General features: G+C 38.3%; 1 pseudogene across 1 annotated transcript; it reads left to right on the forward strand.

Annotated features, from left to right (window-relative positions):
- The first annotated feature begins 2,094 nt into the window (after window positions 1-2,094).
- On the forward strand, window positions 2,095-11,275 carry LOC108287544 (annotated as a pseudogene). Its single transcript, XR_001818375.1, has 4 exons — window positions 2,095-4,843; window positions 7,618-7,741; window positions 8,960-9,020; window positions 9,323-11,275. The product of XR_001818375.1 is annotated as an uncharacterized LOC108287544 (transcript).
- The last annotated feature ends 1,367 nt before the right edge of the window (window positions 11,276-12,642 follow it).

The raw sequence follows: 12,642 nt of genomic DNA on the forward strand, positions 1-12,642 counted from the left end.
GTTGTCAGAAGTTGAAACTCTTGTGTGCCTGCCATGTTCATACTCAGGTCATAGCTGACAGAAAAATAGAAGACGATTGAGAACCGAGTCTGTGTACTCAGATGTGAATTCCAAGACCTTAACCTGTCCTCTGGTTTTCTTCCTTGCTGGAGATTTATACAGATGCTCCTTATGTGCCCAGTCTGAAGAGCAGATGTTTTTTTGAGATGGAGTCTTGCTCTGTCACCCAGGGTGGAGTACAGATAAAAGCAGAATTTCTAATGGAGGTGTCAACTATGCTGAAAACAAGGAAGGCCACGGATTTTTCTTTGCGTGGCTTCTAGGCACTTTTTGCAGAGTTTCATTCACAACAATGAGGAGATGTTTGATGGGACAAACTCCTTCCTCTCTTTGGAAAAAGAGCAGGTGCACTGCACCAGCAACCACAGTCAGCACCAGGCTGTGGTGAGAACAGCCACATAGGAGTCTCTGCAGACAGAAACTCAAGAAGACCAGGACAGACCCAGGACCCAGACTCAAGTATGAAAACTCCCTGGGCTCTGTCCTAAGTCCTTGCCATGAGTGACCCATAGTCCTGTTCCAGTGGAATCTGGCTTTATTAGTCTTAGTGGCAACTTGGTTAGGTGGAAAGTCTCTGTTCACACACTTGTGTGAATAACAGAGTAAAGGCTTTTGTGTTGTTTTCACTTTACATTAGGCCATATTTATGCATGTGACTGCAGTCTGTATTAACTTCCCGCCCCAGGTACCTCCTGCAGCATGCAGCTTCCTTCCTACCAGATGCTCAAAACTTAAAAGCTAACACTATACTAGGAAAATTTTTGCATAAAATGGAGAAAGTAACACACACAAAAAAGATTAAACTACTCTATGCATGTTCCTGCAATGCGTCATCTCAACAACTCATCCTTGTAGCCCATTAGGGCAGGAGCTGGACCCTCACCTTTTCATAATGCATAAGGGAGGTTCTTCCCCAGTGTTTAGCTTTATGATGCTGATGCATCCTGACATAAGGACATCCTACTTTCATTTCCATCATACTGCAGGAAATATCTGTGAGTGTCCTAATAAGATGGAATTATTTGCTAGGGCAACCCTATTCTTCCTGCACACTTTTCTGTTCTCTTATAATTAGCTTTATTCTAAGCAAATCCATGTCTATTTTATTTATGTATTTATTTACTTATTTTTAGTATGGAAAAACATATATATATATATATATATATATATATATATATATTCTATTTATTTAGAGACAGGGTCTCCTTCTCTCACCCAACCACAGTGGTAGAGTGGTGGAATCATGGCTCATTTCAGTCTCAAGATCTTAGGCTCAAATAATCCCCTCGCCTCAGCTTCCTGTGCCACCATGCCTGGCTAGCTGATTTTAACTTTTTTATAGAGAAGGAGCCTTGTTATGCTGCCCAGAGTGGTCTCAAACTCCTGGGCCCAAGCGATTCCCAAAGCACTGGGATTAAACGCATAAGCCACTGTGGTGAGCTGTGCCTACTTTAAAAGATTGAAAATAAAAAATCAATAACTCTTTGCCAAATTAAAAAAACAACAACAAAAAACCCAATAGTTTCCAGGTCTTAGATAAAGACAATTCTGTGTCATAAAGAATAACAAAAGACTTATTTAGCTCTTCAAATGATTGACATATATTTAAAAGCAGCAGAGATAAAAGGCACATATAAAAGTTTTCCAGGCCATGCATGGTGGCTCATACCTGTAATTCCAGCATTTGGGTAGGCCAAGACAGGATGATCTCTTGAAGCCAAATGTTTGAGTCCAGTACAAGCAACATGGTGAGACCCTGTCACTACAAAAACTAAAAATAAAGTTGGCCAGGCAAGGTGGCACATGTCTTTAATCTTAGCACTTTGGGAAGCTGAAGAGGGTAGATAACGAGGTGAGAAGTTCAAGACCACCCTGGTCAACATGGTGAAATCCTGTCTCTACTAAAAAATAAAAATAAAAAAAAATAATAAATTTACCAGGTGAGATGGTGTGCGCCTGTAATCTCAGCTACTCAGGAGGCTAGGCAGGAGAATTGCTTGAACCTGGTAGGTGGAGATTGCAGTGAACCAAGATCATGCCACTGCACTCTAGCCTGGGCCACAGAGCAAGACTCTGTCTCAAATAAACAAATAAATAAAGTTAGCCAGGCACAGTGGTGAATGCCTATAGTTACAGGTAATTGAGAGTCTGAGGCAGGAGGACTGCTCAAGCCCAAGAGTTTAAGGTTACAGTGAGCTATGATTATGCCACTGTGCTTCAGACTAAGCAAAAGAGTGAGACTCTGTCTTATAAGAGACTACAGCCTCTCATTTGTAATTTGTGTTTGCTTCTGCAAAAACCAAGTCTAGACTCATGGTCTTGAACTATGGGACATCTGAATTCCAGTAAGTGTTAGATTCAGGCAACTGAGGGGTAGCCTTGTGCACACTGTGTGCATGTGAAAAAAGGGTTCATGGGGAACTAAAAGGCAAAACAGGGGAAAGTGCCATTAAGAACCCACAAGTGGCAGACAGTACAGGGCTGGTGGAAAGACTGGTTCATGCTACAGATACTGACCCAGGTGTGGCTTTGCTCTTATTTCTGTGTCCATGCAGGAAAATGAGATTATAATCAGGTGACACAGAAGCCTGGGTTGATTAAAAAAACAAAACAAAACAGGTTGCCGCTGCAGATTCAGTGTCTGAGGTAGAGCATATGCCAGGAGTCTTGTAGGCACCTGTGTGGGTTTTTGGTGGGAAAGTCTAGGAGGAAAGATACTGTGAGCAAAAATCTTGATGGTGAAGCCTTGTCCTGGGAGGGGCTTGACCACATCAACATTCACTGGGTACATTCAGAGGGAGTGAAAGCCATGTGGTGGATGCAGGTTGGCAGGAGGGCAGAGGGCATCTGTTTTCAGAACTTCTTCCCTCAAAGTCTTCAGTCCTTCTCACTCTGGGAGGACACCTGGATCATAGGGCAATGCATGATGTAGCAGCCTGTGTGCAGAGCAGAGCCTACCTTCCCTGAGACACTTGGAATCTCTCTCCAGCCCAGGCCCCAGCAATGTCTTTCTTCTTATAACACTTTTGACACCAAATGTGTAAAGTTTCCTTAAAATCAACTGATTCTCCAACACCCACTTGTTGCCCAAAAATTCAATGCTGACACAACTTGGAGTTTGCAGGGACCTCACAAATTCAGGGCTCATATCACCGCTCTCCCTACAGAGGTGAGTCACATGTCCCAGAAGCCTATCTATACTTTTGAGCTATTACCTGTAAATCTGAGACTCCTATAAACTTCTCTTCAGGTTAAATAATTTTATAGGACTATTTTAAAAAACCTCAACAAATAACTCTAATTGTATTTACCAGTTTATTATAAAAATACAGCTCACAAACAGACAAATGGAAGAGATGTCTAGAGCAAGGAACAATTGTGGGGGATGGTAGTCCTGGAAACAGCTGTAATTAAAGAAATTCCCACATCCCTTTTGTTCTCCAAGAGCAGCTTAATGAAGAGAAAGTGCATCTCATTATGACTTAGAGGGTGCTCCCCACTCCTTTCTTTTTTTTTTACCTATCACAAACATGGACACTTTTAACAATAAACAACCAGGTCAGTAATTTAGTCTTCAGTGGTCAAAACAGAGTACTTCTTAACAATACTTTGCTTGTTTCTCCTCTACCCACCAGCCCCTGAGCTGTGACCCACCCACAGCCTGAGCCAGCCTACAACCCCTATTTATACATACCTCTCCTGAGAACAGGCTGACTTCAAGGTGAAACATTCTCTTGTCTGGGATCTGATTTTGCTACCCTCCATCCTGTGCTTCCTTTTCAACTTTTTTTTGGAAACTTGTTTCCTCCTCCCTATGAAATAAAGCTCTTTTCCACCTAATGTTTGAGATCCTCAAAGACCTTATCATTTGTACTTTTTGTTGTTGTTGTAATACTTCTTAAGTAACTTCTTCTGTAAGTCCTAATTAGTTTTATTTGACAAAGTCTAGAAACAGTCTCAGAACAGTAACAATTTTATTCTAGAAAGAACCTCCCAGCATTTATTCTATCTCAACCCCAACTGCATCTGCCTACGAGTTTCCAGATTACCAAGGCTCTATATCTTCCCGAAGTGATAAAGGCTCCTTCCATGGTTGGCGTGAGCAGGCTGGGTGGGACACCTGCAGGGCAGACCTTCAGGGAGAATTAACTGAGCCTTCAATGACCCACTTTGGCAGGCTGAAGATTGGCCTGAGCTTTTAGTCAATGGTCTAAGACTTCTACTTCCCAGTTAGGGTCGTTCACTGAATTTTCGATTTAAAAAATTCTTCATGTTTAAAGAATCTAGCAAAAATTATTCAAATCTAAGATTTAAAAGAAAGAAAATTACAAAGGGCTTACATTTTATACCACAAGAGGAAACATCAAAGTATTCCTTTTGAAAATAAACATATAATGTAATTATTTCTATAACAAATCATTTAGTAAACAATTATATGTGAACACTTCCAGGAGGTGCCAAGTCTCAGCTCCTAAAACTTAGCAGTACCCTCAAACATCCGGATAGCAGCATACATAGCAGAGATAGTCACTTTCACAAGTTCTCTATTTTGAAAAAAAGAACAACTGATATTGTGATAAATTTATATAATTTGACAATTACTCTACTGCATGTGCTTGTGGATATGTATTCATTTTCTACCACCATAGTGGAAAGAGGCTCTCTCTATCTTTACGCCTGGTGGCATTTTCAACACTAAGCTCTTAGATTCTGCTTGAAATCACCTCTCAACAAACAAAACAAACCTGGAAAACTTACTGCACTCATTCTGCTAAAGAAATAGGTAAGTAAGAATTTTTAACAAATAGAATATATTACTACTTACTTTTTTTCAAAATTCATCAACTTAATGTACTTTGTAAATATTATCTTACTTTTCAAGCTCTACTGATAAAATGTAATTTACAGTTAATTAAAAACTGAAGTTAAGTACAAAATTTGTTTTAAGGTGACAAAATTAGGAGGTGACAATGCTGATTGAAACACAGGCATATCTGACTCAACTGTCAAGTCAAGACATTCTATCACTTGGAACATTTTCCCTGCTCCCATTTGGCTTGGTGAAGTGGGTAATGTCCGTTTAACCAAGAGCCACTCTGCTGTTCTCCGCTGTGTCGCTGAGTTGCATTTTGCTTTGCAGCTTTTTGCACTCTCTCATGGAATTGCATTTTTCTTGTCCTTTGAAATATTTTCGGCTGGGCGCTGTGGCTCACACCTGTAATCCTAGCATTTTGGGAGACTGAGGTGGGTGGATCACCTGAGGTCAGGAGTTCAAGACCAGCCTGGCCATGATGGTGAAACCCCACCTTAAAAAAAAATAAATTAAAAAAATAAATTTTTTAAAAAAAGAAATATTTTATCTCCCTTCACCAATCTAAGAAAATGTTTTCCTCAATACCAGCATTCAATTGCCTGGCTAGCAATGTGTCTCTAAGGAACGGAAAATAAGAGTTAGGGTAAGAAAATCTTAATGTCCTAATGGGTTTGCTTTTAGAGGAAGGGTATACCTGAAGATTGCTTCCAGGCAAAATGCATTGAACCGATCCACAAAGAGGCTGCATTCCTATACCTTGGGCTGTTTCCTGAGAGGAGATGGCCGAAGGGATGAAATTTAGCAGGCACTTCAGGAGGAATGACCACCGTTGGCATCTTGGGAAATCCTCAGTTTTAAAACTCAAAACCAGGAAAATAACACAGGATAGCTGAGGATGTATTGCCCTGTGAACTTTCCAAAGTAAAACCTCAATCCAAAGACATTCTGAGGAGGTGTCTGTGCCAACTGAAGATTAAAGGAAGACACACGAAGGTTTTCTGTTTTGTTTTATTCTTTTTCTTTCTTTTGTTTTTTAACAGTGGAATGTCAGGGGATCATTCTTTGCTTTCATCTCCTGTAAAATGTTCACAAATAAAAATATCTTTTTTTAAAAGTGCCATCCACTGCTCTTTGAAATAATGATGAATTAAAATACTGTGTCTGAAATGTATGATAAAGAACAGTTGATCATGTTATCAATGACAAAGGGATAGTTGATGTTGGTGCATATCAGGAAAGAACTGGAAATTTAAAATCTGACTGCAAGCCAGAGTTTGGCTGGGGTAACAGGTGGTAGATTTGAGGCACTGCTTGCCACGCATTTGGAAAATGCAGGAGAAAACTAGTTATCTTTTGGAGTGTTACAATAACTAAAAAATAGGCAATTGAATTGAAGTGGCTCTAGTGTCCTGAGCTCTGCTGGAGTGACAGATGAAGGACCCCCCAGATCCAAAAAGCTACCCCCTCTTCTCCTGTTGTGCACCTGATTAGATAGTTCTCACTCCAGCACCCATGATTAGATATAGTTCAGTGCCCTGCCTCGCCCCCTCAGGCCATGAGTGACAGATGTGATTTGACACTGGGTTGAATAAAGCAAGAATTATAGGTTTTTCCTGGATTATCTTCTGGCAGGGCTTGCTCTGCGCACTGGAAACTGTCCCTGCCTGTAAAAGATTTGCATTTACATTTGCATGTAAGGTTATCTTTATTTATGAATTCTACATATGTGTTATTCATAAATACAAGCAGTATGATGACAGTTATTTTCCAGTTTCAAATTTTATTACTTTCTTGGCAACCTGCATTTAGAGCAGGCAGCCTGAGATTTCAAAAGGGAGACAATTCTCTAAGAAATAATATGGGAGGCACGTATGAATTTTAAATTTTCTACTACCTACATTTTAATAAAGACACCAGGCATGGTGGCCTGTGCCTGTAGTTTGAGCTATTGGGGAGGCTGAGGTGAGAGGATTGCTTAAGGCCAGGAGTTTGGGACCAGCCCTGGCAACATAGTGAGACCAATTTCTACAAAAAAAAATTTTTTTTTTAATTAGCCAGGCCTGGTGGTGCATGCCTTCAGTCCTCAGGCTACTCAGAAGGCTGCAGCTGGAGGAGCACTTGAGCATGGGAGGTCAAGGCTGCAGTGAGCCATGATCACACCACGCACTCCAGCCTGGCTGACAGAGCAAAACCCCAACTCAGAAAACTGATCTCTGGAGAAGGCATTTTCTTTTTCTGCAATATAGCCAAACAGCTAAGTATGTCTTAAAGTCATCTTTTTAATTTTTAACAGGGCAAGAATGTTTTATAAAACCCCAATCTCCAAGGTTGCGATAGGGCAAATCCTGAAGCATACATGGAAATCCCTGACAGCTAAAGCACCCCTCACCCCATCCAGTGCTTCTTACCCCTGGTGCATGAGAATCACTTTCGGGAAGGGAAACTTTCAAAATCCCTTAAGCCCAAGTTGTGACAGAGCAATTAGATCAAAATCCTTGGAGTTAGATCCAAAAAAACAAGATGGTTTAAAGTTTTCCAGGTGATTATAATGTGTAACCAAGCCACAAAACCATGGTTTTAACCAGCAGCTTTTGTTATAAATTATTTCTCAAATGAATGTAAAAACGTTTGCTGCTGAATTGTGACTTTACAGTCTTACCTGCATTTCCTACTAAATATTCTTTGCAGACCCAACCTCTGCTACTCGTTCTGTTTCTGATTCACCCAGTTTCGTGTGTGCTCAGTGCATCCTGTGCACAGGTGCTGTGTGTGTGTCCTGGCCTGGGGAGCATCATTCTCAGGGGAGAACCTTGCTGAAAACAAAGCTGCATTCCAAAGAGTTAAAACCATGTTATTTACTGGAATGAGGTAAAAATTAAAAGACCTAGCTGGCTCACCCAAAGGTTAAAACATAAATAAATAACTTGGAACATTAATATACACCTGATGATGTCCTGAGCAAATATGTTCCACTTTAAAATAAAACATTACTATTATTCTAAAATATTAATTTAGGATTATTATGCACTTATGTACTATTTAAATTTTTATTGATATATAACATGTATACAGAAATATATGCACAAAACATTTATGGAACACTTGATGAATTATTACAAAATAAATACACTTGTGTAACCAAGAAATCGAATTAGACTTGTTCGTGCCCCTGACACTTTCTTTTTCTTCCCAAAGGTAACAAAGATCTTAAAAGCCAAGTGTAGATCAACTTGGTCTTTTTTTTTTTGGAGACGGAGTCTTGCTCTGTTGCCCAGGCTGGAGTCAGTGCAGTAGCGTGATCTCAGCTCACTGCAATTTCTGCCTCCTGGGTTCAAGAAATTCCCGTCTCAGCCTCCTGAGTAGCTGGGATTACAGGTGCCCACCACTACACCCTGGCTAATTTTTGTATTTTTAGTAGAGATGGGGTTTGACTATCGCCCCCACCTCAACCTCCCAAAGTGCTGGGTTTACAGGTGTGTGCCACCACACCCGGCCTGTACAAGTGTTTTATTACAGAATGTTAAAAAATACACAAAATACAAAAAAAAGTATAGCAGACCCATCACCCAGCTTCAATAGCTACTAGTCATGTGTCATTTTTGTTTCATTTATACTTTCAGCCATTCCCCTCGGTTTTATAAGATTTTAGGTATTTTGAATAAAATGTATATTCATTGCAACGTACAATCTGAACTGTACGTTTTTGACAAATGAATACACTCATATAAACTTTTCCCCTTTTAGGAATAAAATTACAACACTTAGCAATCATTAATGTGCATATAAGTTACCTCAAAGTATTATTTAAAATCTAGATTTGTATTTAATAGGTCTGAGTTTTAACTGAGAATTCATATTTCTAACAAAACACAAATCCATAGGGCACATGACAACTGCAATGTCTATTTACCTACAGTAAATACAATTTGATGAATAAAATTAAAGGCAATTGACCTAAGGCAAAAAAAAGAAAAAGCATTAGTGCTACGTGTTATCTGTAGGAGCATTTGGTTAATAATAACAAATTAAACAATTTTATTGTTTTAATGACCAAAATTGGTAAAATTTCTACTGTTTTTTTCATAGAAATGCTCTTTGCCAGAAAAAAATTTCATATAATGAGAGCAAAAATGGCAAACATTTGCAGGTAAATTTCTTATGAAATTAAGTAGCAGATATTTTTTCAAGCCCATGGCCTTCAGATTATTACCCAAAACTCAATCATTTACATAGAAAGTGCAAATAATTTTCGCAGCTTCCTATTAAAATTATATTTTAATGCCCTTTCAGATTATAACTGTTTTTAAATAAAGTTCATTATAATTTTGTATATGACATATGGTAAGTTCTCCTAAAGTCACCTTAAATTTACTTAATTGTATTAGGCAGTGTCTGTCTACCATCCAGTATTATTTGGGGATCCTCCCTCCATTTGCACAGGCATCATAGCTGGGGAAACGGATTCACAGAACACAGGCTGTTCCCTGCATATTTTTCCTCCTCAGATATCAGTTCATCTGTCAACCAACTGATGTGAGAGTTGAGGCCATGTGTTCCCTATTATTCCTGGGCACTCTTCTCAGAGGAAGAAAGGGTCAGGAAGTCCTGTTAGGGGATGCCTGCTAACAGGCTAATCTCCCTAAGCTGTGAGAGCTCTAATCATCAGGTGCAGACTTTTCAGGAGAGAGAAATGAGGCAGGCATTCTGAACCTGAAGCTTCATCACATTTTGTTCATCTCAAGACAGTTTTGACAGGCTGTTTTGGAACATGTCTGGAAGGTGAACTCTGAAGAAGAGTGTGTACTTTGATGTGACTCAGATGAGGTCTTTCATGGGGATCAGGAATTCAATGCCTAGTATCTGAGCTGGTGTCTTTGAGGTCAGTAGGTTGCCTCTTTGTATCAAGTCCATTGTTACCAGGCAGTAGGCTGGAGATTCTGAATGGCTTCCAGAACCCCTCTCTGATTCTCTTTGGGAGATGGGGTCTGAAAAAGACAAAGTCAGTATTTTTGGGAAATTCTAGAAAGTCTGGTTGGAAACCTGGGAAGACCTCTTGCCTAATGCCTAAATGCTCAATTTTCAGCGCTAGCCATATAGATGCTTGGTAGGCATAGAGCTGGGTTTGCATTTATATCAGCACAACGTATGTCAGAGTTGAAGAACAGCCAGGACAAAGTGTCTTGGTCACAGGCTGGGGAACATCTTAAAAGCAAGCTTCTAGCCTGCTGATTTTCATCTTGGCAGTGAGTGTTGGGTCCTGGCCAAAGTGCTTGAATGCAGCATGAGTCCAATCCATAAATACACCTTCGAATGGAGAAATGTTTGTGTCTTTTCAGTTTGATGCAATCAAGGTGCAATTACCATGCTATTGGTTTGTTTACTTTTTATTATTTAATATCAAATCTAAGACACAATACATTAAATGCTTATTGATATGTGTATTTGTTCTTCACCAGCCTCATAGTATCTGCCTAATTTTAATCCTTCTTCCATTTTGTAGGTTTCAACTTATTTTATTGTAGAATATTAAATCTAATACAGACATTGTCATTTTTACATATAATTTTCTTTAAAATATTTTCTATTGGCATTTTACCTTAAATTTTGGACTATTTTATCATATAAATAGCTTCATTTCTATTTAGAAGATAAAAGTATTTGGGTTTCTTGTCTTGTTTTTTTTTATATTACTTAGTAATGAGATAGCCATTAATGTTTTCAGGTATTTTAAATTTTAGATAATTACTCATTATATCCATGTGAAGTTTGTTTTTACTGCATGTGTGGGTTGGAGAGCTGTTTTCACTTCTGCTTCATCTTTACTCTGATCTCCCCAGAACTCATAGCTCTCGTAGTTTGGGAAATAGCAGGTTACCATTCCAATAAATGGGACAAATACAATAATAACACAATACAAATGAGTTTGAAAGCAGGACATGTCTTCAAAGCATAAACGACATGAGCCTACATATGTACAACAAAGTAATGTATAAGTTACAGTTTGGATGGAAAAGAAAAGCACAGAAAATTTGTTAAATTAAAATGGAGATCAGGTCTCAAGAATTTCTGAGCAGACAAAATCAGTTAGGTCTCATAAGTGATCTCAACCTTGCATGATTTGCAAATGTAAGCAAAACTTAAATTATTTCTTGTAGCTGCCTATTTAAAAAACAGAAATGAAGCTCAACTAATCAGGAGTAGCCAGCAACCTTATATAAATAGGAACTGTCCTACAAGTTTAAAAAAAAAAAAAAACCAACCAAACAAGAAACAATAAAACAATTTTGTACTACCAGCAATCAAATGATTTCTTTGTTTCTCCATTTTTCCATTGGATACTTGCTTCTTCATGTTCTATGATTTATCAATTGCTCTTACTCAAATAAACACTTCACAATTTCATTGTGTCTCAAATTACTTTTTAGAATAATAAATAAACTAGGAAAAAATATTACAAAAATGTGTACAGAATATGAGAAAACCATAGGAAGTTTATAAAATATATGAATGTAGACACAAGCAAATAGAAAATTTGTATCATATTCTTAGGCAAAAAAACTCAATATTATCAACATAAATTGTCCTTAAAGTATGTTATAAATTCGATTTTGTTTCAATACAGATACCATTAGATATTGGAAGTAGGCATGTTACTATTAGATATTGTATAGATGAAAACACAAATAAGAATAACCAAAAAACAAAAAAAAAAGCCTCACCAGCCCTGTGAAAAACCTTGATTGATTAAAAAAAACTCGTAGTTCACTGAAACTAAAAATTCAGAAATAGACCAAAGGGCCTAAGAAAGTGTCATGGTGCATCCAGGCTGCTGTAACAAAATATTTTAGACAGAGTAAAGAATTAACAACAGAAATATATTTTTCACAGTTCTGGAGGCTGAAAGTGCAAGGTCAAAGCAGCAGCAAATCTGGTGTTTGGTGAGAGCCCTGTTCCCCATAGCTGGTACATAACGCAAGGGACAAGGGCATTCCACATTCCCTTTAACCTCCTTTGAAAAGGCACTTATTCCATTTATGAAGATGAAGCACTCTTGGCTTAATCACTCCCTCAAAAGCCACATGCCTAATACTTTCCACATATGAATTTGAAAGGAGACCTAAACATTCAGGCCATAGCAATAATTTAGTACGGAATAGAAGCTACATGAAGAATGGCATCATTAATACTTGAGGTGTAAAAATGTGATGCTCTTATCACAAAAATGATTCATTTTTCATGGCATATAACAAAATAAAGGTCCAACGAAATTATATTTTTCATAAATATAAATATATATGGCAAAAAAATTAAGTGTTGATAAGGTTAATTCTACAGGTGGTATCAGGATTTTCTAGGTTTCTGGGAATGGGCAATGCCCCAGACTTTTCTCCTGTGACATTTTCCTGGAAGTTGCCAATGCTCTTATTCAATTTGAAATTAGATAAAAATGTTTGTTTCTATTTCAACATTTACTAAATTTAAAATAATGAAGGTCGATTTATGCATAATTCTCAAACAATTATTCATCAGTGGTGCTGTGCTGGGGAAGAGCACAGACTTTCACACCCACACATTTGTGATTTTTGGTCAAATAGATTTCTCCCTGTGCCAGAGTCATGTATGTTACACTTGATCAGAGACTTTCACAGGCAAGCATTGCTCTGCAGCCCTACCACAGACTTAACCCTGAAAATCTGACTCAGAAGGTGATGGATAAATACCCACCCTAGTGTTCTGATAAACATAGATCCTTTCTTAATAATCCGTTA

This window comes from Cebus imitator, unplaced genomic scaffold, assembly GCF_001604975.1.
Source record: "Cebus imitator isolate Cc_AM_T3 unplaced genomic scaffold, Cebus_imitator-1.0 Scaffold347, whole genome shotgun sequence".
Taxonomy (NCBI): Eukaryota; Metazoa; Chordata; class Mammalia; order Primates; family Cebidae; genus Cebus; species Cebus imitator.